This window comes from Durio zibethinus, chromosome 12 (genome assembly GCF_047325235.1).
Source record: "Durio zibethinus cultivar Kanyao isolate XHJ-2024 chromosome 12, ASM4732523v1, whole genome shotgun sequence".
Lineage (NCBI taxonomy): Eukaryota > Viridiplantae > Streptophyta > Magnoliopsida > Malvales > Malvaceae > Durio > Durio zibethinus.
The window spans coordinates 19,429,272-19,451,047 of record NC_143173.1 but is presented as its reverse complement, the minus strand read 5'-3'; the positions used below and the strand labels follow the sequence as shown (position 1 = coordinate 19,451,047).

General features: G+C 30.1%; 1 pseudogene; it reads left to right on the top strand.

Moving 5' to 3' along the window:
• Positions 1-18,791: 18,791 nt before the first annotated feature.
• LOC111296635 (tryptophan N-monooxygenase CYP79A68 pseudogene) lies at positions 18,792-21,162 on the top strand (annotated as a pseudogene).
• The last annotated feature ends 614 nt before the right edge of the window (positions 21,163-21,776 follow it).

Here is a 21,776-nt window from a genome sequence, read left to right as displayed (position 1 = left end):
AATCTGCCTAGATGTTGAGAATTTTTAGAGATGTTCACATTTTCTTAAAATCTAAACCCCTAAAATCCAAAACCCAAAAATTTGAAACCCTTAAAATTCAAAATCCCTTAAATCCAAACCCCATAAAATTCGAAACCCCAAACCTTCCATACCTTAAAATTCAAACCTTAAAACCCTCAAAACTCAAACCAACACCTTAAAATCCGAATCTTCAAAATCTTGAAACCCTAACATTTAAAACCTCTATTCAAGCCCTTACTCAAAACATCCTAAAAATCCTAAGGGCACATGTAAAAATCTTATTTGAAATAATTTGTTCCCGAATGTTGCCTAGATGATGGGGTATTTAGGAAATTTTACTTCGTTAAGTCTTTTCACACGATTTCTTAATTCCCATTAATAATAAGATTAATAAATAAAAGGTATAACAGTAAATCGGGATCTTAAATATAAACAGTCGCACCTAAGCTCTGCCTAGATATTAGAGAGTCGAGGTGGTCTCATTATACTTAAGAATCCAACTTTAAAATTGCATTTCATGTTACATGACATTCATTAAGATACATACGTTAGCGTGTTATCGTCGATAATTATCCGCATTATTCTATCTTTAATTTTTATTTACTATTTGATGATAACATATTTTATAATAAAAAAAGAATAATACATTTTAAAAAAAAATTGTGATATTATAAAATAAAATAAAAAAATAACATTATGAAGGAAATAATTTTTTGTATTCTACCTAGATGTTGGAGAGTCATTAACAATTATCTTTTATAAAGATTGTTATTTCATTTTAAGGATTATCATGTTAAATCTTAAGTGAAAAGAGTTATTTTAAATTATGTCTAGATGTTGAAGAATTTTAAAATAATTTTTTAACTTTAAGATTTTCTCAGTATTCTTAAATAAAGAGCTTTATCAAAATTTTATTTTTCCAAATGAATGGGATTAGTGTTAAATTTTAAATTGAAACCATTTTGATCCAACACCGAAATAGCGCGTAATTAAGTGGTACCAATTTATGGGCATTGTGGGGATGCTAATCCTTCCCCACACGTGACTCTCAAACCTAACCTAATTTTTTGTAGATCAAAATTTATCTTTTTGATAAACTTAAACTCGTTTTTATAGTTTTATTAAAAAGATAAACTCTTAGGTGGCCAATCACACCCTAACAAAGATTGGTGGCGACTCTCCTATTGATTTTAATTTTAAAACCCCTTTACGTCTGGTGGTCTCAAAACCGTTACGACAGCTTGGTGACTCCACTGGGGACTATTAATTCAAGAGTCAAGCCAAAACTTTTAATTATGCGTTATTAAGATTTGTTGGATTTAATTGGTTTTATTTGACATTTCATTTAATCTCCTTTATTCTTATTTTTCAAGAATATATATGTTAATGAATAAGAAAAATTGTATGTTAGTTATTTTTTTATTTTAATTTTGTGTTTATGGTATTTCGATTAATACATTATTTTGCACACACTTTGCATATTCATGCATAAGCTTTAGACCCAGGCTCTATCCCTTTTAAGAGGAGGTGAAGTAGCTACGCTCTCGTAAGGTGATAACCTCTGCATTTGCTAGCGAAACACTCCCACTCAGATTGAACACATTTCATTAGTAGCCTGTAATGGGTGAGGATCGAGGAGCCTTACTAGTCTATAATGGACAATGATGTGAGGAATAGTCTAGGAATCTTTAGACATGTAAATCTTAACCCGGCATATAGTGAACCGTAAGGTCCAACTTTAGGATAGAGCCATGCTATTCCTTTTTTGAGAAAATTACCTAAACTAAGACACTATGTATTTTCTGTTATGACGTATGTTATACTTGTTCATTCATTTACTCATTATTTATTTATTTGTTTTATTTACATTATTGATTTGTTTAATTCTTTTGTTGTTTTCAATTTTGTTGCATGTATCATATAGGTACCTTATTTCTAAGAGGGTATTGTTTTGGATCAATCTTCAACAAGAAAAACTTTCAGGAAGCCTAAAGGATGTCATCCGTGTGTAAGAGCTACTTAAAGGTCAAGAGTCAATTAGAAAGTACTTAGGGGAAAGAAGGAGATTACTTAGTAGATGATCACATGTCGGTGTTGCCACAGTCAATGCATATGGATCTCAGTCAGAATGATATATCAGAATTGGAAGCTATTTGGAAACAGTAGGGAACAGAGAGAAAATAATCTTTTTTCAAGAAATACAGGGATGTGGCACTGCTTATGTCAGTGAAGGTTGATGAATAGCTGATGAGAGCCGTAATACAATTCTGAGATCCATCTTATCGATGCTTTGTATTCAATCAAGAAGATTTGGCCCCCACGATTGAGGAATATTCTTTTTTACTTCGGATAGAGTCTACCAATCAAGATAAGATCTATTGGAAGGAGCATAAGACTACCGAATATAGAAAGAAGTTAGCCAAAATCATGCAAGTAGGGGTTGAAGAGAAAGACAAGCACAAGAAGGAAAAGAACAGGGTTAAGACCATTCCATTAGCTTTTCTGCTCGAGTACATAAAGAAGTATATTGATACTGATCAGAGGTTGGACATGTTTACTTTGGCCATGTATGGATTGATGATATTCTCTAAGGTGTTAGGACACATAGAAGCATCAGCGGTTGATTTCTTTGAGCAATTAGATAAAGGTATAAACCATTCACTAATTATTTTGGCAGAGACTATTATATCACTTAAATTTTATCGAAGAAAAAGTGAAGAACGATTTATAGGGTGTGCACAATTATTTTTCGTCTGGCTCAGAAGCCACTTTTGGAGAAAAAAAGACATCATTTTGGCCATTTTTCGTTCATTTCATCCCTATCAAGAAGTTTGTTACTAAAGAATGGAAGAAATATTGGACAAAAGGTCAGTGGTTGGCATTCTTTTTGAAGCTCACTAGCGAGGATGTAACATGGAGGGCACCATGGATGCTTCTTATGGCCATCTTGTATAGTTGTGGAGATGAGTCATGGGTACCTTTGTTAGGAATTTTGGGGGCAGTGAGTTATGCGCCTTTTATGGTTCAAAGACAATATAACTCACGGTAGTTTATCCCTATGACTCATAGGCTTGGTTCACTCCAGTTTGATTATGGAACACCCGGCTATGTGAAAAGGGTTCGTAAAATCATCAAAGCATGGAAGCAGATAATGAGCTCAACTAGATTCGTAGATAATGTTACAGAAGGTATCTTGCATAGAGGATGAAAAGGGTTAACAAAATTAGGCCTCTACCAGTCGATGTTTCAAAAAAATTATTAGCTCTTATTTCAATATCGGTATTTTCAACTTTTGAGATCGTCCGACGAGAGTTTGAGATTGAAAAAAAAAGGTTAGAGAAAGAAAAGATGGCTATGATGGATTAGGTTAACCATTTGAGATATGATTTGATGATGAGAGATGATGTAGTACAGAAGTTGACTAAAAAATGAAAAATATTAAAAGAGGATTTGTAAAATCTGCATTAAGAAAATAAGAAATTGAGGTTGGATAGTAGACCTTTAAAAGGATCCAAGAAAGATGTGGAAGAACTACAAGATATGGTGGAGTATTTGAAGAATAGAGCTCGAGAGAACAAAGAAATGATCTCTACATTCACCAAAGAACAGCATGAATGGAAAGAAAAACTTTCAGGAGTTTTTAAACATGTAGCAAGGTACCAAAAAGAAAGTGAGAAGCTAAAAATCGAGCTAAGAAAGGAACAAAATAGGAACTCTGATTTGTAAAGTGAGAAAAAAGCTCTAAAGCATGAATTAATAAGCTTGGAGCTTCAACTGACAAGCAATCAGAGTCACATAGATAAAATTTTGGCTAAATGGCAAAAGAGAGAGGATTATTGGGCTCGCACTTGCAATATGGAGGTAGATGCTCAAGAGATGTGGAGAGTAAAAAGTTTAATAAGACAGCAATACATCGAACATTTGACTGCTTAAATTTACAAGGCTATTCGAAAGGCAAACAACATGGTTGAAAAGGCAGAAGCACTGGAACGGGAGATTGTACCAACCTAAGGCCATAGTCAGAGATTATTGAATTTTTTGTATGAAGCTAGGGAGCAATATGCTCAAATCAAATGTTTTTATAGTTTTAACGCAAGGATGATCGGATGATGTATAAAGACTCTCATGGTTAATGAAAGTTTTTTTTTTTATTTTGATCGATCCAAAACAATGCCCCAATTTGCATTTCATTCATTTCATGCATACATTTTCCTAAATGCAAATGCTAACAACAATATTAATGACATTATATCATGCGATCTAATTCATGGTTAATAAACTAAGGTTCAAGGATAGCAAAGCCAAGGAATCAAAATCAGTCAATTTCGCATAGATATAATACTCGTTCTCATACTCGAGCTATGGAAGAGGAGAATATAGCCAGATTTGAAAAGGTCAAAAAAGCACAAAAGAAGGTACGAGAAAGAGTGATGAAAATACAACAAAGTATTGAAGCACAAATGGCTAAACTAAGACAACTGTTGTCTAGTTCAATAAAAAAAAAATGAGTCGTTGGTGCGTTAAGGACAGGGGATGAGGTTAATATGGAAGAGCCATTATACCCTTCAAGATTCACTCTGTCTCAGGCTTAGGTTCAAGTTCCTTGAGGTATACACATATAGCCTCCAAGTGCACAGCTATACCCCGATGTTAACCATTTTGCAAGTCAACAACTGACCCACTTGAGTACTAACTCGAGAACTATCCCAGTTGATCTCATCATGGTGCCAAATCTTGATGACCCTGTTGAACAAAAGAAGCCTCGTGAAATGTCGAAACATGTTATAAATTCAAAAATTTGAAACAGGTATGACCAACTTGAAGAGAGGCTCAAAGCAGTTGAAAGTAATGACATTTATGAAGTTGTTGATGCCAATGAACTGAGCCTAGTGCCTGACTTAGTTATCCCACTAACAAATTATGGGGTTGTTCATAATGACATTTATGGGGTTGTTCATAATGCAACCAATAAATTACAAGATATGAATGGCAACATTATCCCACGAACGTGGAACATAGACAACTTAAAGATTTATTATCAGTAGCTAGGTATAAACCAACCTCATATTTGTATTATTTTGTAAATGGCACTGCCATCCCAAGGATATAAAATACAAACCAAGTCTTTTACTAGTAGATCGGTTCAAATTGAGCTCACACTTATATTATTTTATATGCGAACACATGAATTAAATTATCTTTGGTAAACTTACCTTTAAGTGATTTGAAAAAAATTTGACCTAGAACTTGTAATTATGTTTATCTGATCTAAGTAATTATGTAAATCTATAGTCTAATTATCTGCCTTTAAATCAGTTAATTGTTCTTAAACCAAATAAGAAAGAAATGATTGTAAATCCAAGCTGAAACTTAAGAAAAATATTTTTTCTATTTTGTTGTGACAAAATACATTGGTTAAAGTATAGGGGTCATTACAAAAAGCTAACTTCAAAGTCAAAAATTTTTAAAGTCAAAAATAAAAAATTACATAATTTATTTGTTAGCAACAACAGTGGTAGAAGGAGCACTCTTATTAGCAAAAACACTCTTATCAGCAGAAGCATGGGGGACAGCCTTTATATTTCCCTCTTCGATCCTTAAGATAGCCTCCAACTCATCTTTTTGGGCTTCATCTTCATCATTTTCCTTATCTTCCTCGGGTTGATTTCGACAAGGCTTCGATTTGATATTGTTGATGTCATTATTAAAAAGGTTGAGATTAAAAAAAGAGAATTTAAACTGTACCTCATCTTTGGCTAGCTAGAAGGCACCAAGTACATTTTTTCTAAAAAACTCCACCTTTACCTGAAGATATTCATCAAAGGTCTTGTACTCTTCTATAACTTTCACCTTCAATTTTTCATTCCTCTTATCTCGAGCCTTTAGATCAGACTTCAGCCTTATGATTTTAGCTTGAGCATCAATAAACTTTAGCTTAGCCTATTTTTTTATAGATTCTACTAAGTCCTTGTCAATCAAGATGGCTTATAGCTTTGTTGTTAGCTCATCACCCTTTTTCTTAGCTTGACCTCTTTATTGTGAGACACGCTGAGCCTTGGCCTGATGCCTACCTAATGCCTCTGAACTCTTTTTATACTCATTGACAAGGGTAGTCATATCTTTCTCAACTTTTAGCATATGTCATATGGCAAGATAAGCGTGATAGAAGGCCTGGTTATTATTCTTCATAGGCTAAGGTGTGAACTTCTTTTGGATTATACGGAAAGGCTTTAGATTTAGAAAAATAATAACAAAAAATAGAGTTGAGGTCAAGAGATACTTATCAAGAGGAGGAACTACGACCTTACAGAATTGTTTGGTAACATTGAAGTTAAAGATGAGGTCATCCGTTAGAGCATACTCCTACCCTATAGATATTTTCTTCGAGCTAGGTCTTAGCAACCTAGCTTCGGGATTCTCAGGAGCAGAGAACAAGATCTTCACCTATGATTTTTTTTGCTAGAAAAGGTGGTGTCGACACTGATGTGAAGGATAGGTTCTGACCTGCCCTAGCTTTTGGCTTTTAACCTGAGGCAGTACAAGGCATAGATATGATAACCACTTTGTCTCCCTTATAAGATAGGGCCCTGAGTTAGATTTTTTTTCTCTTTTGGTCTTCGAGGCATGTTGGTACAATGAGATGTTAAAGTCTTCACTATTAGCCATCTTTGCAAAATTGAGCTAACAGTTAGATAAAAAATTAATTTAAAATACTACCCTATGAGGTTACCTCAAACCTACCACAATACTTTGTTTTATTTATCACTTTTAAGGAGTTCAGCCCGTAAGCATCGATGACGAGCTCCTTTTATGTATAAAATTTAAAATTTTATCTCAATTTGATAGATCAGATATGGAAAGGGCCATTGGTATGTCCATAAAAGAGTCGGATGTACTCTTTATTTTTTAAACCTCAACCTCGAGCTCACAATCTTTATTTGCCTTTTGCTTTTCAAGGCATAGGAAGAGCAATTTTTAATTTTTTATTAAGTTTGAGCAGTTACTGAGAAGTTTTTTATTTGACCAAGCAATAATATAAAACTACCTGCTATCATAAAGAGTTTTTTAACAGGAAAAACTCCTTGAATAGAGGGAGAGAAGAAAGAATATTTAATTGTTGACAAAAAAAAGTGACTATGTACCGAATAGAATTTGGGATAAGCTGAGCGATGGTCAAATTATAAAAATTAAAAATTGAAATGAACAAAAGATGAAGTGAAAATCTCAAATCGGCCATGAACAAATCCTAATATACATAGAGTCGATATGGCTTTAGTCTATCAGTGACTTGATTTAAGGAGTTCGATATTATTATACTGTATCCATTTCTGGGAAAAAAGAAAGTGGTACCCAAAATTCAAACGTGATGAGTCAAGCACATGTTAGGATAATCTTTTAAATTTGCCTTGCCCTTTAGCTCGCTTATCACGTCTTTGAAGATCACACTAAGGTCACATGAAGTATATATAAGAACCTTGATGAGTTCATCCTACTTTACAAGACTTTTTCTCTTGCCATCATTTTTTTTATCGAGGTGCTCTTTTTTTCTTGTTCGTCTATGAAACTCCCCTCGTTAGAATAATCTAACAGTTGGGTGAGAGATGGATCCTGAGGAAGAACGATGGATAAAAATAACTCAATCCTAAAAAAAGAAGGATGAAGTGGAGACCCTTCAAGAAAGTACGAGATGTCTACAAAAATTGATTGAGAAAGGAGAGTAGAAGTGGCAGGAGGTGAAAGATTGAATCCTAGAATGGGGAATGATCGAAAAGGAAAAAAGGTCAACCATAGAAGATGAACCGACTTGACAGATAAAAAAGGTAAAAAGATTTTAAAGTTTGAAGTTGATCTGAACACATAGCTTTTTTGTGCTCAAAACCCATTCGCCTCTTGCTTGAGTATTTTCTTCATTGCACTGTTGCCCTTCCTTGGATATCGAGTTAAACTAATAAGCCATCCTTTCATAGTTATGGTCCCCAATACTAAGGGGGATGGGGTTATCATCCTGTTACCCCTGCTAGCCTCTCTTTGGCTCAACCCTATAACTCTTAGCCTCTCTAAAACTTAAACTAGAAGATATTGTTAGACAAACTTTGAAGGCTAGAAAATTGTTGAAATAAAAAATTTTAGGTTAGATTGAAAGCAAAGAAAGCAAAATGTGAAAAGCTAAGACCCTATCAGCCCTTTATATAGATGCATTATAAACTAGATTGATGAAACATTCTACGCTATGTATTAGAAAATGGGCGGGTAGACATCTTTTCATTTATCTATTTTAAATTTTTTTTTCTCAAACCATCTCTTTCTTTATTTAATACTATCAGACTGGCATAACTAGACGAACCTAGGATGGGCCATCTAAATCAGGTAGTCTTTAGGGGTAATCGAGAGCCCAATTCACTTTTAGGTCCAAAATAGAGGCTCAAATCCAAATTTTTGAAAAAAAATACAAGTCTCACCATAGCCAGATAAACTTTAACACTTATCTCAAATCACCCTAAACAATTATCACCTTGACAGTCTTTAAACCAATTATGCACTCAATCCAGAACACATGAGCAAGATTAGATAATCGTCAGGTCAGACTACAACTTAAAGCTAGTCATCATCCAAAATTGACCTCCCATTGCAATCTCAGTCTTCAATGAGCTAATTTGCTAATCTATTTTTTTAGCCAATCTATCTCACATCGAGGATGTCAGTAATAAATTTAACTATCAGATACTTAGACTACTTGATGAAAGGATAATGTGTTAAGGGCATTTGATGATCAAAAAGGTATAGTGGTTTTTTTTCTCTTAAAACCTTTAACAAACAATTAGGGGCATTTTTATCATTTATGTTGACCTAACATATCACATCAGCCTGACATGGTCAGTGCCACCTCAGCTTCGTCTTGTTTATTGTTCTCTTATGATCCCTTTCAACTTAGCTATAAATATGAAGACTCAAGCACTATGAAACCAGGTCCATTCCATTTATCTTTTTTTTCTTCCTACTTTCTTGTCGACCTGATCTTTACTGACTTACGCATTGGACTGCAAACACAAAGAACATCCCTTACCTTTACTTCTAACCATTTTTTCTTTATGTATTTACAAGAATACCTTTAAGTCAGAGCTCGACACCAACACTAACGGCACCAATATAAGAACTAATAAACCATAAAACAGTTTGTCAAATAAGTATATATTGTTGCAAATATGTCATAACAATTGGACAAAAAAATGGTCTAAATCATGAAAAAAGTTAAGACTTTTTATAGCCATCCTATATTCACAAAGCTTGAAAGCTAACTGACATCTAGAAAGTCCATAGTTTAATCAAATTTTCAAATAGTTTCTAGCTTTTGACATGGAATATGGAACATCAAAATTTTCTTTCTAAAATCATAGAGTTAGTAATGGATGCAAGGTTTTTACTTTTCATTGATAGGGAACCTATTTTTCTTCTTTAGTTGCATCTTACAATATAAACGAATAATATATTATGAAAAAACTAAGAAATAAAATCGTGTAAAAAACTAAGAGTAAAACTGAATGTATATTAAAAAACTACTCATAAAAAATTATACAAGCACCTTAGGTTTATATACAATTAACTAGTGGGTAAACTAGGAAACTAAATCTTCTTAAAAACTAATCTTATAATTAAGAGATTGTCTATCCTAATTTTTTATCTTTAATTTTAAGGATACAAATACTTAATTCTAAAAATATAAATATATAAATAAACATATTATAAGATTACAATCAATTGTAAATAAGTGTTTTTCACATATACTTATTTTTTTAACTGAAATTATTGTGAGATTTAATTTTAATTTGATATAGTTACTAGAAAATTTTCAAGTTCAATTCTTAGGAAGTACTTTAATCTCACTAGCTTTTTTATCTCAAATTCTCTCGTCAAACACTATTTAGAGTTTTTTTCTTTTTTTTTTATCATCTTTAGTTATAATTATATCATTAACATACACAAATAGAACTGTGACTCTTCCTGAATCAGAATGCTTAATAAACAATGTGTGATCTTTTTCATTCTGTTTATATCCTATTACTAGCATCACTTTGGCAAATCTCCTAAACTAAGCCCTATGATGCTGTTTAAGGCCATATAAAGCTTTTTTCAGCTTGCATACTTTGTTCGCTTCTAGATGACTTCTAAATCCTAGTGAAACCTTCATATATATATATATATGTATATTTCTTCTTCCAAATCACCATGTATAAAAGCATTCTTTACATCAAATTGTCAAAGCTGTCAATTGTAATTTACAGCCAATGATAACAAAATCTTAACTATATTCATCTTGACAATTAGAGCCAAAGTTTTTTGATAATCCTTTCTATAAGTTTGAGTGTAGCCCTTAGGCACTAACCATGCTATGTACCTTTCAACATTACCATTCGCATTGTATTTTATAATAAAAACCCATTTTACACTTAATTGGATTTTTTTCTTTTGACAACTCTACCAATTCTCATGTCTTATTTTTCTCTAAGGCCATCGTTTTTATTTTCATGGCTTACCTCCATTTCTCACTAGATAATGCCTTGGATAATGTAGTTGAAACAAAAATAGTATTTAAGCTCACAAGAAAATTTTTGTGGGATGATAAGAAATTTTCAAATGACACAAAAATAGTAGATGTTTAGTACATTCTTTGGTTCATTTCCTAATGGCAATAAGCAAATCATAATCACTAGTTATAATTTTAGAAGATTCATGCTCATTTTGAAAAACAAAGTCAAAGATTGTAGTTTCCTTATGTTTAAAGTTGAGAATAGATTTTTGGACTGATACTGGTTTAGGATCTGGGATTTTTCTCCTTGAGTAAACCTATAATTCATTTCTAGAATAAAAAATAATATTATCCTTTATCACATCTTCTATTTTTGGAATGGGTTTAGCTTAAATTCAGTATTTGACTTAGGCTCAAAAGAAACTGGTTTCAACTCAAAAAAATTAATGGGTGAAAATGTCGAAGAAGAGAACAAATCAAGCAAAAAAAATCTTTATCCTTATCTTCGATGAATGAAATCTCTCCTTGAAGATAAGATTGAGTAAAAAATGATTTATTTTATTCAAAAGTGACATCTATAGACACATAAAATTTTTTGGTTGGAGGATGATAATACTTATACCATTTTTAAGTTGAAGAATATCCCATAAAAATGTACTTAATTGCTCTAGGATCCAATTCCCCCTATTATGACTATGAACATGAACAAATGATGTAAAACCAAATATCCTAGGTGTGACGTTGTTTGTGGCATTAAAGTTGGGATAAAATTGTGAGAGTAGTTCGGTAGAAGTTTTCAATCCTAAAACCCTTAAAGGTAACCTGTTTATAATATGTATGGCTATGAGAATAGCTTTCTCCTAGTGAGATTTGGGTACATTTGTTTGAAAAAGTAAAGCTCGGGTTGTGGCTAGTAAATGACTATTTTTTCTCTCTGCCATTCCATTCTATTATGGAGTATTAACACAGGATGACTCATAGATAATCTTTTTCTTTTGAAAATAGGTAGATAAAAACTCTAGTTGAAATAGTTTCTTGCATTATCAGACCTAAATCTCTTGATTTTTACTCTAAATTAATTTTGGGTCATGTTTTGGAAGCTTAAAAACACATTATTCACTTTTGATTTGGATTTAAGTAAAAATATTCATAAGACTTTGGTGCAATCATCTATAAAAGAAACAAACCACCTGCATTTAAAATATTAAAAATTGTAAAGAGACTCCATATGTCACTATAAATCAAGTAAAACAAAGTAAAACTTCTTTTATTGCTAACTAAAAAAGACACACGTCTATGCTTTGCAAATTTACAAACATCACAATGAAAATTTTTGACATTTAATCCTTTGAACGAATAAGGTAATATGATTTTCAAAGTTTCAAAAGAAGGATATTTAAGATGAAAATGATAAAGCTAGATTTTATCTTTATTGAGAGATTTTTCATAAAAAATGATAAAGGTAAACTATTCTTGATATTACTTGTGTTATTTGAGGTCTTAAGATGGTATAGTGCATCTTTCTCTTTAGTAATTCCAATATTCTTCTTTGACCTCTGATTCTGAAATTCACAATAAGAGAGACACTTTGCAATTCATATTTTTGGTAAGTTTTTGTATAGATATCAGATAAGTAGACAATCTAGAAACATGAAAAATATTTTTAAGAACAAATGAAGGATTAATTTGAATATCTCTTAATCTTGCCACTGTAGTAAGTGAATCATTTGTAGCAATATTTTTCTTATTACTAAGACACAAGTTATATGTGCTAAACTTTTATAAGAAATGTGTCATGTGGTCTGTGGCTTCTAAGTCTATGATCCAAGAACTCGTAATAGGCTTAATCGAAAAATTTAATCCATGAGAACCAAAAGCTTTACTTGAACTAAAGACCTTACCCAAGAAACATACCCTAATAGGATTTTTAAGGGTTTTCAATAGGCTTTGCAGCTTTTCAATCTTTTCTCTGTCCAACTCTCATTATTTTCGAGACATTTATAGTACTTCATTGATTTTTTTAGTTGACATTTTTTCAAATTGGGTGGTAGTGATATCCTTCTTTGAATTGAAACAAGTTTTAAAATATAACCAGAAATGACTTTTATCAATAAAGGTTAAAAAAGAAAAAAATAAAATAGCTATAAAGGCCTTAACAAGGTTCGACAATGAAGGTTTAAAATAGAAGTCGGCAATGAAGGCTAAAAATTTTACTTCTCAAAAAGAGCCTAAAGTTTTAATACCATGTGAAAAAACTAAGAAATAAAAACTATGTAAAAAATTAAGAGTAAAACTGAATGTATATTGAAAAACTATTTATAAGGAATTATAAAAGCACCTTAGGTTTATATACAACTAATTAGTAGGTAAATTAAGAAACTAAATCTTCTTAAAAATTGACCTTATAATTGAGAGATTATCTATCCTAATTTTTTATCTTTAATTCTAAGGATACAAATATTTAATTCTAAAAATATAAATATAAATATATAGATTACAAGATTACAATCAATTATAAGTAAGTTTTTTCCCACATATACTTATTTTTTTAACTGAAATTATCGTGAGATTTAATTTTTAATTTGATATAATTACTAGAAAACTTTCAAGTTTAAAATGGCAAATAGTTATTTAATTAGTGATTTTGGCTACGGATTTATTAAACTCTGTAAAAACTGGATTAAAAATTGGAGTGCTTAAAATGAAACTATTTGTGTCATTGTTTTTATCCCAAATAAGCATTCCCCCGTTGTGTCAAACCTAACAAACCCAACAAAGTCATGCATTGTAAATATAAAAAAACATTGTTTAATTTGGTGTAGTAAAAATATAAAGCTTTATTTATAAAATTTAAAAAATATAAAAAATTTTCTTAATATTTTCACCTAATTTTTAATTGTGACTAACTTTTAATCAATATTTGTTTACCAAAAGTATATTTCATCCCAAAAATTTCTAACGAGGTAATATTTCAATATTCCATTCTAACCAGACAATTATAGTATTACACTCTTAAAAGATTATTCTTTTTTTTTAATAATTATATTTATAGTATTTTATTTTCATCACTTTTGAAATTTAATTAAGTTGGTTTATCCCATATAAGATAACAATATAAATACATTTATTTAAGATTTACAGACCAAGAGAGCAAAGGAATTTGCTTTCTGAAAATTATTTTTTTATTAGAGATTTGATAGGCATAATACATCCTTCTAATAGATAATTGAACTTGAAGAAGGAATATAAAGAACATAAACTAGACAACCTTTTTCGCACTTAATTTTTGGTAAAAAATTAAAATTAGGAAATAAATTATAATCTATAGTGTAGAATAAGACAAGCTATTTTGAATTCTTATCAAGTTTTTTAAAGTATTTTTTTAAGCCTAGCTTTACAATTAAAAAAATTAAAATACACACTAAATTTTGAGTGTGCTTAGAAAATGAATGGATAAAGTATTTTGCCCGTCATAAATTATTTGGATGTTATTTATTTTTATAGAATATAAAAATGTTTTAATTTTAATATATTTAATATAAAATTTTTTTATAAAAGTAAAGATTTATAATTTTTAACGTTAAAAAATTAAAAAAGTTTTAAAATATAATTTTTAAATATAAAAAATAAAAAATTTAAATATTAAAAAAAACTTTTTTAGAACATTCTAGAACTGATTGACAAAGAAAATAAAATGAAAGAAATAGTTACGAAGCATATATAAAAACTTTCTAAAAAGAAAAACGTTTCCATGTAGAGGTTTAAGGAGGACATCGGAAAAAAACATGTTGAAAACGAAGTAAACATGGACACGGACAACCTTTTGATGTGTGGCCGGTATCATTTCTAACCCATGTGAGAGACACGTACTTTAGTTTATTACAACTTCCATTGCAACTTGCACAATAATTCATTTTTGTTGCACTCAGTACAAATTTGAAAGCGATGCCTCTCTTCGTTTTCTTGTCAAGCATTACGTATCGAATTCAAAGTGATGTAACTTAAGGATATTAATTTTATTCTCGACCAGTAAAAAATCTGGTTTCTCTTTCTTTCTCTTCATTTTAGAAAAAATTATAAAACAAAACAGCTAGTTCAGCTCGTCATATAAAGGGTAAGAAACCGTAGAGACTAGTACAATTTAATTTAATATTTTGTTTGTTAGGGTTTAATTGTGTTGCAACTTTATAATTCAGATTGAATTTATTATTGGATGAACTGTATTATTGATTTTAACCTAAAAAAAAAAGGTATAATTAATCTATATATTCAAACTCCTGAACCCAAATTGTCAAATTTGACTTAAACTTCAATTTTTATGCAACTCATTTAATACATCAAGCCACGTTTTTTTGTTACAATTTATCAAGCCAAACCTAATTAGTATTAAAATGGTTATAGAAAAAATAAAAATAAAAAATAAAAATCAAGTTATTTAAAAATATATAAATTTTAGATGAAAAAAAATTGTTAATCCACTACAAAGTTGAAACTTTCTTTTATATATATATATATATATATATTATAAAAAAAAAGCAATAACTTGAGAATAAATGAAGAGATTGTAAATATTAAAATTCAAACGCATACTTATTAGATATTACTATTAAGAGTGATAACATGAACTAATGGTGATAAATTTTTTTTCTATATTTTAATCATTACCTCACAAATTATTTTATTTTTTCATCACAAGTTTGATTCCTTTGTTTTTCGTCATGTCACCAAAATTTGATTTATCACACTCGAAGTAATATCCATTGAATTTAATTTATCAAACTCACTAATTAAACTTTCTATTAATCAAATTATTGTATCCTAATAATTATTAATGGATCAATATAGCTAGTCTGAACACCCATTTCATTGAATTTAATTTATTAAGCACCACCTAAATACATTTTTTTATTTTTGTTAAATTCATTTATAATTTTTATTAAAATTTTAAATAATATCTTTTTGCATTTATTATTATATCATTTTCATATCGTATCACTATATCATATTTTAAATTATCAAAATTTTTTATTATTATTATTATTATTATTATTATTATTATTATTACAAGTTACTTTCATGGGCAGTAGGTAACCGGAGCTTAAGGCCCCCCAAAATTTTTTAAACACCCTTTAGCATGTATATATATTTATATTAAATATATTTAAATTAGTCTCCTAAATTAAAAATATTAATTTTATTATTTTTTATGTTTTATAACTTAATTTAATGCATTGCAATTTAAGAGATATTCAAATCGCATTAATATTTATTCATTTATTGTATCCAATAATTATTATTTGAAAATTCTTAAAATCAATAGATTTGTTATCATTTTAAAATGAACTTAACAAAAATCAAATTAACTTTTTAACTTTTTCAACAAGATTCAAGTTTTTCACTGAGCATCAAATGTGTTTTTCTTTTTTTTTTTGGTACAAGTTAAGTCAAAGTTTATGGTTATTTAATTAGTAATTTTATGGTTAATTGTAAATCATATTATTGTTATAAGAATAATATTGTCATAATAGTATTTTTATTTTATAATTTTATGAGCTTATCATGTTTTTATTAGTATATTATTTGCATATATATATTAATAATATGATAAAATACACTTTTAAAAGAATAAAATAAAATATATTATTAATTAATTCCTCAAAATTTTAATCAAGATCCGTCATTAGCTATTTTCTTTCATTAAAACTTTGTAAACGTGAAACACCTTTAAAAAAAAAATGTATTCATCAGCAGGCAAGCACACGTGAAACACATGAATTAAAAACCAAAATCCACACATTTAAAAAAAAAAAAAGGTAAAATATTATTTCCACAAACGAAGATACGTAAGCCGGTTGACTTTGAAAGTTTACTTTGGATTCAATGAATTGGTTTATCGAAAAGGAAAAATCAATGAATTGAAGGCCTGTAATATGGAATCGAACATGCTGTACCTTTTGATGTAACAAAATATTCATAATATCTAAAATAATCAAATAAAAAGAATTATAACCTTATCTCATATATTTATCTTGAAGAAAGCTTAATTAAATAATAAATGAAGATATAAGAAAATAAAAAATAAAAAGAAAATGAGTACCAATAACCATATGTTGTGTTGATTAAGCAAGCATTTAACTCTTGGTTAATTTTTAAAAAAAATCGTAGTTCATTCAATTCCTAGTCATTATAAATATAAAAAATAAATTAGCAAATATCAAAATAATTCATTGAATTTTATTCAAAATTGAAAAGTTTTTAATTTCTTATTGCATGAAATTAAAGTTATAAACTTTTATTTCATTATATTTATACACATTAAATTTTGAAGAATAATGAAAAATGTCCGAGTGTTATAATTTTTAAATTAAGGTTGGCTCCACTATTTGTTTTCAAGTTTATCCAAATAAATCTTTGTAACCTTTCAAAAGAAAAAAGTGTAAGTAAATATTTTTTTATAAATTAAATCATTCAATTAAAAAATTTAATAAAAATTGAGTATTTTATACTGTTAAGATTCTAATTATAATAAAATGAAAAATTATATTCATAATTTTATATAATAAAATATTAAAATTTTAAATTTTTATATATTTTTAATAAAATTCAAAAATTTATTTGAGCATTATCTCAAAATAATAATCAAATAGTTACATTAGGACGTCATTGGAGAGGATATGGGAAGGGTAAAGTATTCTCTATCAACATCCTTACATTTTTATATTATACACATTTTCATATCAATACCCAATGGGTATCTTAAATTTATCTTCATATTTATCTTTACGAGTATTTAATGGGTATGAATAATAATTCTTATACCCATAACTTTTTAAAAAAATAAAAATAAAAAATAATTTTTTTAATTTTTTAATTTTTATCTTATATATTTAAGTAATTTTTTAAAATATTCATTAATATATATTTTTTCAATAAAAATTTATGAATTCTAATTAATCTAAAATAATAAATTATATTATTTAATAAAAAATTTATTTACTATATATATATATAAATGTAAAATATGAGTTCAGAGTTGGTGCTATACTACCTGTCCACATTCCTGTATTCAATAAAAATTTACAATTATATCCATCCTCATTTTTACTTTAATATTTATTACGTAATACTTATCTTTATCTCGATGAATCAAGGGGGTTAGTTATTCATCAGCATTGGTTTTGCTTCCTCTTCTAGCATAGGTTTAAAAGCTTTCGGCCAAACGAGTATTCTACAAAAAGTTAACAAGAAATTTCACTAATGAAATTATATCAAAATCAACAAGCAAAGTAACGACACTATACCTTGGTAAAGATGATGAGTTCTAAACCAATTGAAGGGTCGGTGGTCACGGGCAGTCACGGGCTCAAAGGCTCAAGGGCTGACAGTCACAGGCTTAAGGGCTTAAGGTCATTGGCTCATGAGATCAAGGGTTGGTGGCGGTGAGGAGAGGGCAGCGCAGCACGGGCACAGGTCAATGACAAGGACTGAAAAAAGGATAGGAGAGAAATGAAAGTTGGGGTTTTCAATGGAATGAGATTTTTAAATTTAATTGACTTTTATCGATAGATTATCATCGGATATTCTGTCGATAATTCAAAAATTTTTTAACTTTTAATGATGGATACCAATGAAATCCGTCAATATTTTTTATTTTTAACGACTGATTACGAACATATTTTTTCGGTAATTAAAAAATAATCCTCCAATTTAATTCCAAATATATATATTTTTAATCGAAAATGTTTTGCACATTAAATAAATCCATCAACAAAGCTTTTAGTGATGGATTATTGACAAATTTATTTCATCAATAAAAAATGCACCAAATCCTCATTTTTCTCATGGCAACTTCACCTACGAATTACCAATGATTTTTTTTCACAATAAATTTCGTTAGTATTTTATCGGTAGGTAATTGATAAAAAATTTTTAAATTATTTTTTAATTTTTGTCTGTAAACCATCGAAAATCTTTCAATAATTACCGATAAAAAAATTTCGTCCATAAAAATCTATCAATGTGAAAGAAAGAGATACCAAAATAACAAACAGAATGACACTTACTATCTAGCGATTTTAACAAGCTCTTAAATTTTTAACAAAGTACAATGAATGTCAAAACAATGTTTAAACCTTTCTCTCTCTCTCTAATCTCTATATATAGATCGACCTATCGTCCATTTTGTGCAGACAAGTATACAAATAGACAGACGGACAGAAGAAAAGTTGTGTTTAATTGTTAGGAAATGGAGAACTCCTCCACTAATATTTCCTCCCCATTTCCTCTGCTGCCTTATTGGGGTAACTCTCATGATTTTACCGTCTCTAGCCTTTTTTTATTTCATTCAACACATGTCTTAGTCTTTCTGTTTGCACTCCTTGTCGTTTTCAAATTGAAAGGCAACACTAGAAATGAGAACCCAAACCAAGCACCTATCCCACCAGGGCCAACTCCCTCGCCAGCATTGGAAACCTCCCTGAATTATGGAAAAACAAGCCTGCCTTCAGGTGGATTCTTGGCCTCATGAAACAACAGGACACCGATATTGCTTGTATCCCCCTGGGAAACATTCATGTCATTCCAGTCACTTCACCTGAAATTGCTCAAGAATTCTTGAAAAAACATGATGCAGTTTTTGCATCGAGGCCTATTACGATGGCAACTGATTATGCTTCTCGTGGTTTCTTGTCAATAGCGTTTGTGCCATGGGGAGATCAATGGAAGAAAATGAGAAAATTGGTTGTTTCAAACATAATTAGTCCACAAAGACTTAGCTGGTTACTCCAAAGAGAAACCAAGAGGCTAATAATCTTGTTAGGTTCATTTACAACCAATGCATCAACAATGAAGCTGATATTTCGAATGCATCCGTTATAAACCTGAGACTTGCAACCAGGCAATATACAGGAAATGTCATCAGGAGGATGATATTCAACAAAAGATACTTTGGAAAGGGCAAAGAAGATGGTGGGCCTGGACATGAAGAAGAAGAGCACGTCGAATCTCTCTTTACTGTTCTCATGCACATTTACTCTTTCATCCTATCAGACTATGTGCCTTGGCTGAGAGCATTAGATTTGGAGGGTCATGAGAAGATTGTGACTAAGGCTCTGAAAATTGTCAACAGTTACCATGATCCGATTATTGATGAGAGAGTACAACAGTGGAGAGAAGGGAAGAAGAATGAGCCTGAAGACCTTCTTGATGCCTTCATTTCAGCAAAGGATTCAAATGGGAAGCCAGCATTTTCAGTTGTAGAGATCAAAGCCCAATGCACGGTGAGATTCTTAATTACACGTTTAAACACAATTCTACCTTTTAGCTTGCATGTGGTTACTATACTTTGTGAAAATTTAATATCTATATCATAATTTATATAAATTTAGTTCTTATATAATTCGATAATTTTAATCTAATCACTAATTTTGTTAATATTTTGCCGTTAAAAGTATTAATGTCAGCATGTTAACACCACATTAATAGAGTCAATGGCTGCATCAATATTTTTAACTATATAAAATTTACAAAATTAATGATTGAATTAATATTATCAATTCAAAATAATACGATAACTAAATTTGTATAAATTACCGTACAAGGATTAAATTCTAAATTTTCATAAAATATAAAAACCTCTGACATAATTTATCCTAAAATTAACTAAATTAATCAACTTGTGTACTAAAATGGAAGGATTATGGAGCTAATTTTTAATTAATGTTACGTACAAATTTAATAATCACGAACGATCGATGGTATTTGGTGGTGATGGATAAAATTTTTTGGTTAACTAAATTAAGTATGGTGATCCTTGTTTGGTATACATGCAGGAATTGATGCTTGAAACAGTGGATAATCCTGCTAATGTAGCAGAATGGGCTATGGCAGAGATGCTCAACAAACCTGAAATTCTCCAAAAAGGCCAGGAAATACAGTGTTGTTGGAAAGGAGAGATGGGTTCAAGAAGCTGACATTCCAAAACTCAATTATATAAAGGCTTGTGCAAGGGAAGCTTTTCGGCTTCACCCCATTGCACCCTTCAACGTTCCTCACGTGTCAATAGCCGATGCCACAGTTGCCGGCTACTTCATCCCTAAAGGTAGTCATGTCCTGCTCAGCCGAGCAGGCCTAGGCCGGAACCCGAAAGTTTGGGACGAGCCATTGGAATTCAAACCTGGGCGGCATCTGAATGATGGTTTGAGTGACAAAGTTGATCTGACAGAGCCAGAACTGAGGTTCATTTCGTTTAGTACCGGAAGGCGTGGGTGCATAGGCGTGGCTCTTGGGACTGAAATGACTGCAATGCTGTTTGCCAGGCTGATTCAAGGTTTTAAATGGAACGTACCACCGAATGAATCGAAAATTGACCTCTCTGAATCGGAAGATGATCTCTTCTTGGCAAAACCATTACATGCACTGGCTAAACCACGCTTGCCTGCTGCACTCTATACTCAGCTTGACTACTAGTCAAATTTAAAAAGCTTTAGTGCTACAATACTGTACTAAATAAACTGTAACCAAGTTATTATTAGAGGTCATGAGAATAAGACATGTAGTCATCATTAAGCGGTGATATTCAGCATGTTTGGAATTCAAAATCCAACGTGGGCAACCCTATGTTATTGCTATATATGATTCCAATTTCCATTAAGAATCTAACCGTGCAAGTTGAGTTTCCCTGATTCAGCCAAGCAGTAGCTTTTTTTTCACCAATTGGAAATGAAGGCGCACATACTTATACCAAGTGATGTTCATAAGTCCATGGATGAATAATATTAGGAAAAAATGCCAATTAAACGTAATTTTCAATCATTCTAAAAAAATTTTAACTTTTGGTAGAGTTAAGCAGCTTTACTCCCTTTTGTGGTATCTTGTTTTGATTTTGCGAAAATGTTCAGAAATTTTTAGTCCAATTTTGACTTTTATTAATTAAAAATTTTCTTTTTCAAAATACCCTCATATTGAAAAATAGAAAAAGGATTTTTCATATAGTTAAATGGTAATAAAAAAGTAAAAATGAATTTTTTTTACTTTTTAAATTAATGAAACATTTTTTAGGCATGTAAAAATATGCAAACAAAATATGATTTATTATACGGGGAGAGCACTATTATTCTCTTATTTCATTTATATTCAATGTCCTTTTATGTTTTTAAATATTAATACAAAATTTATGGCACTATGAAATTAATATTTCAATATAGTATATATAATTAAAAATAGTAATATG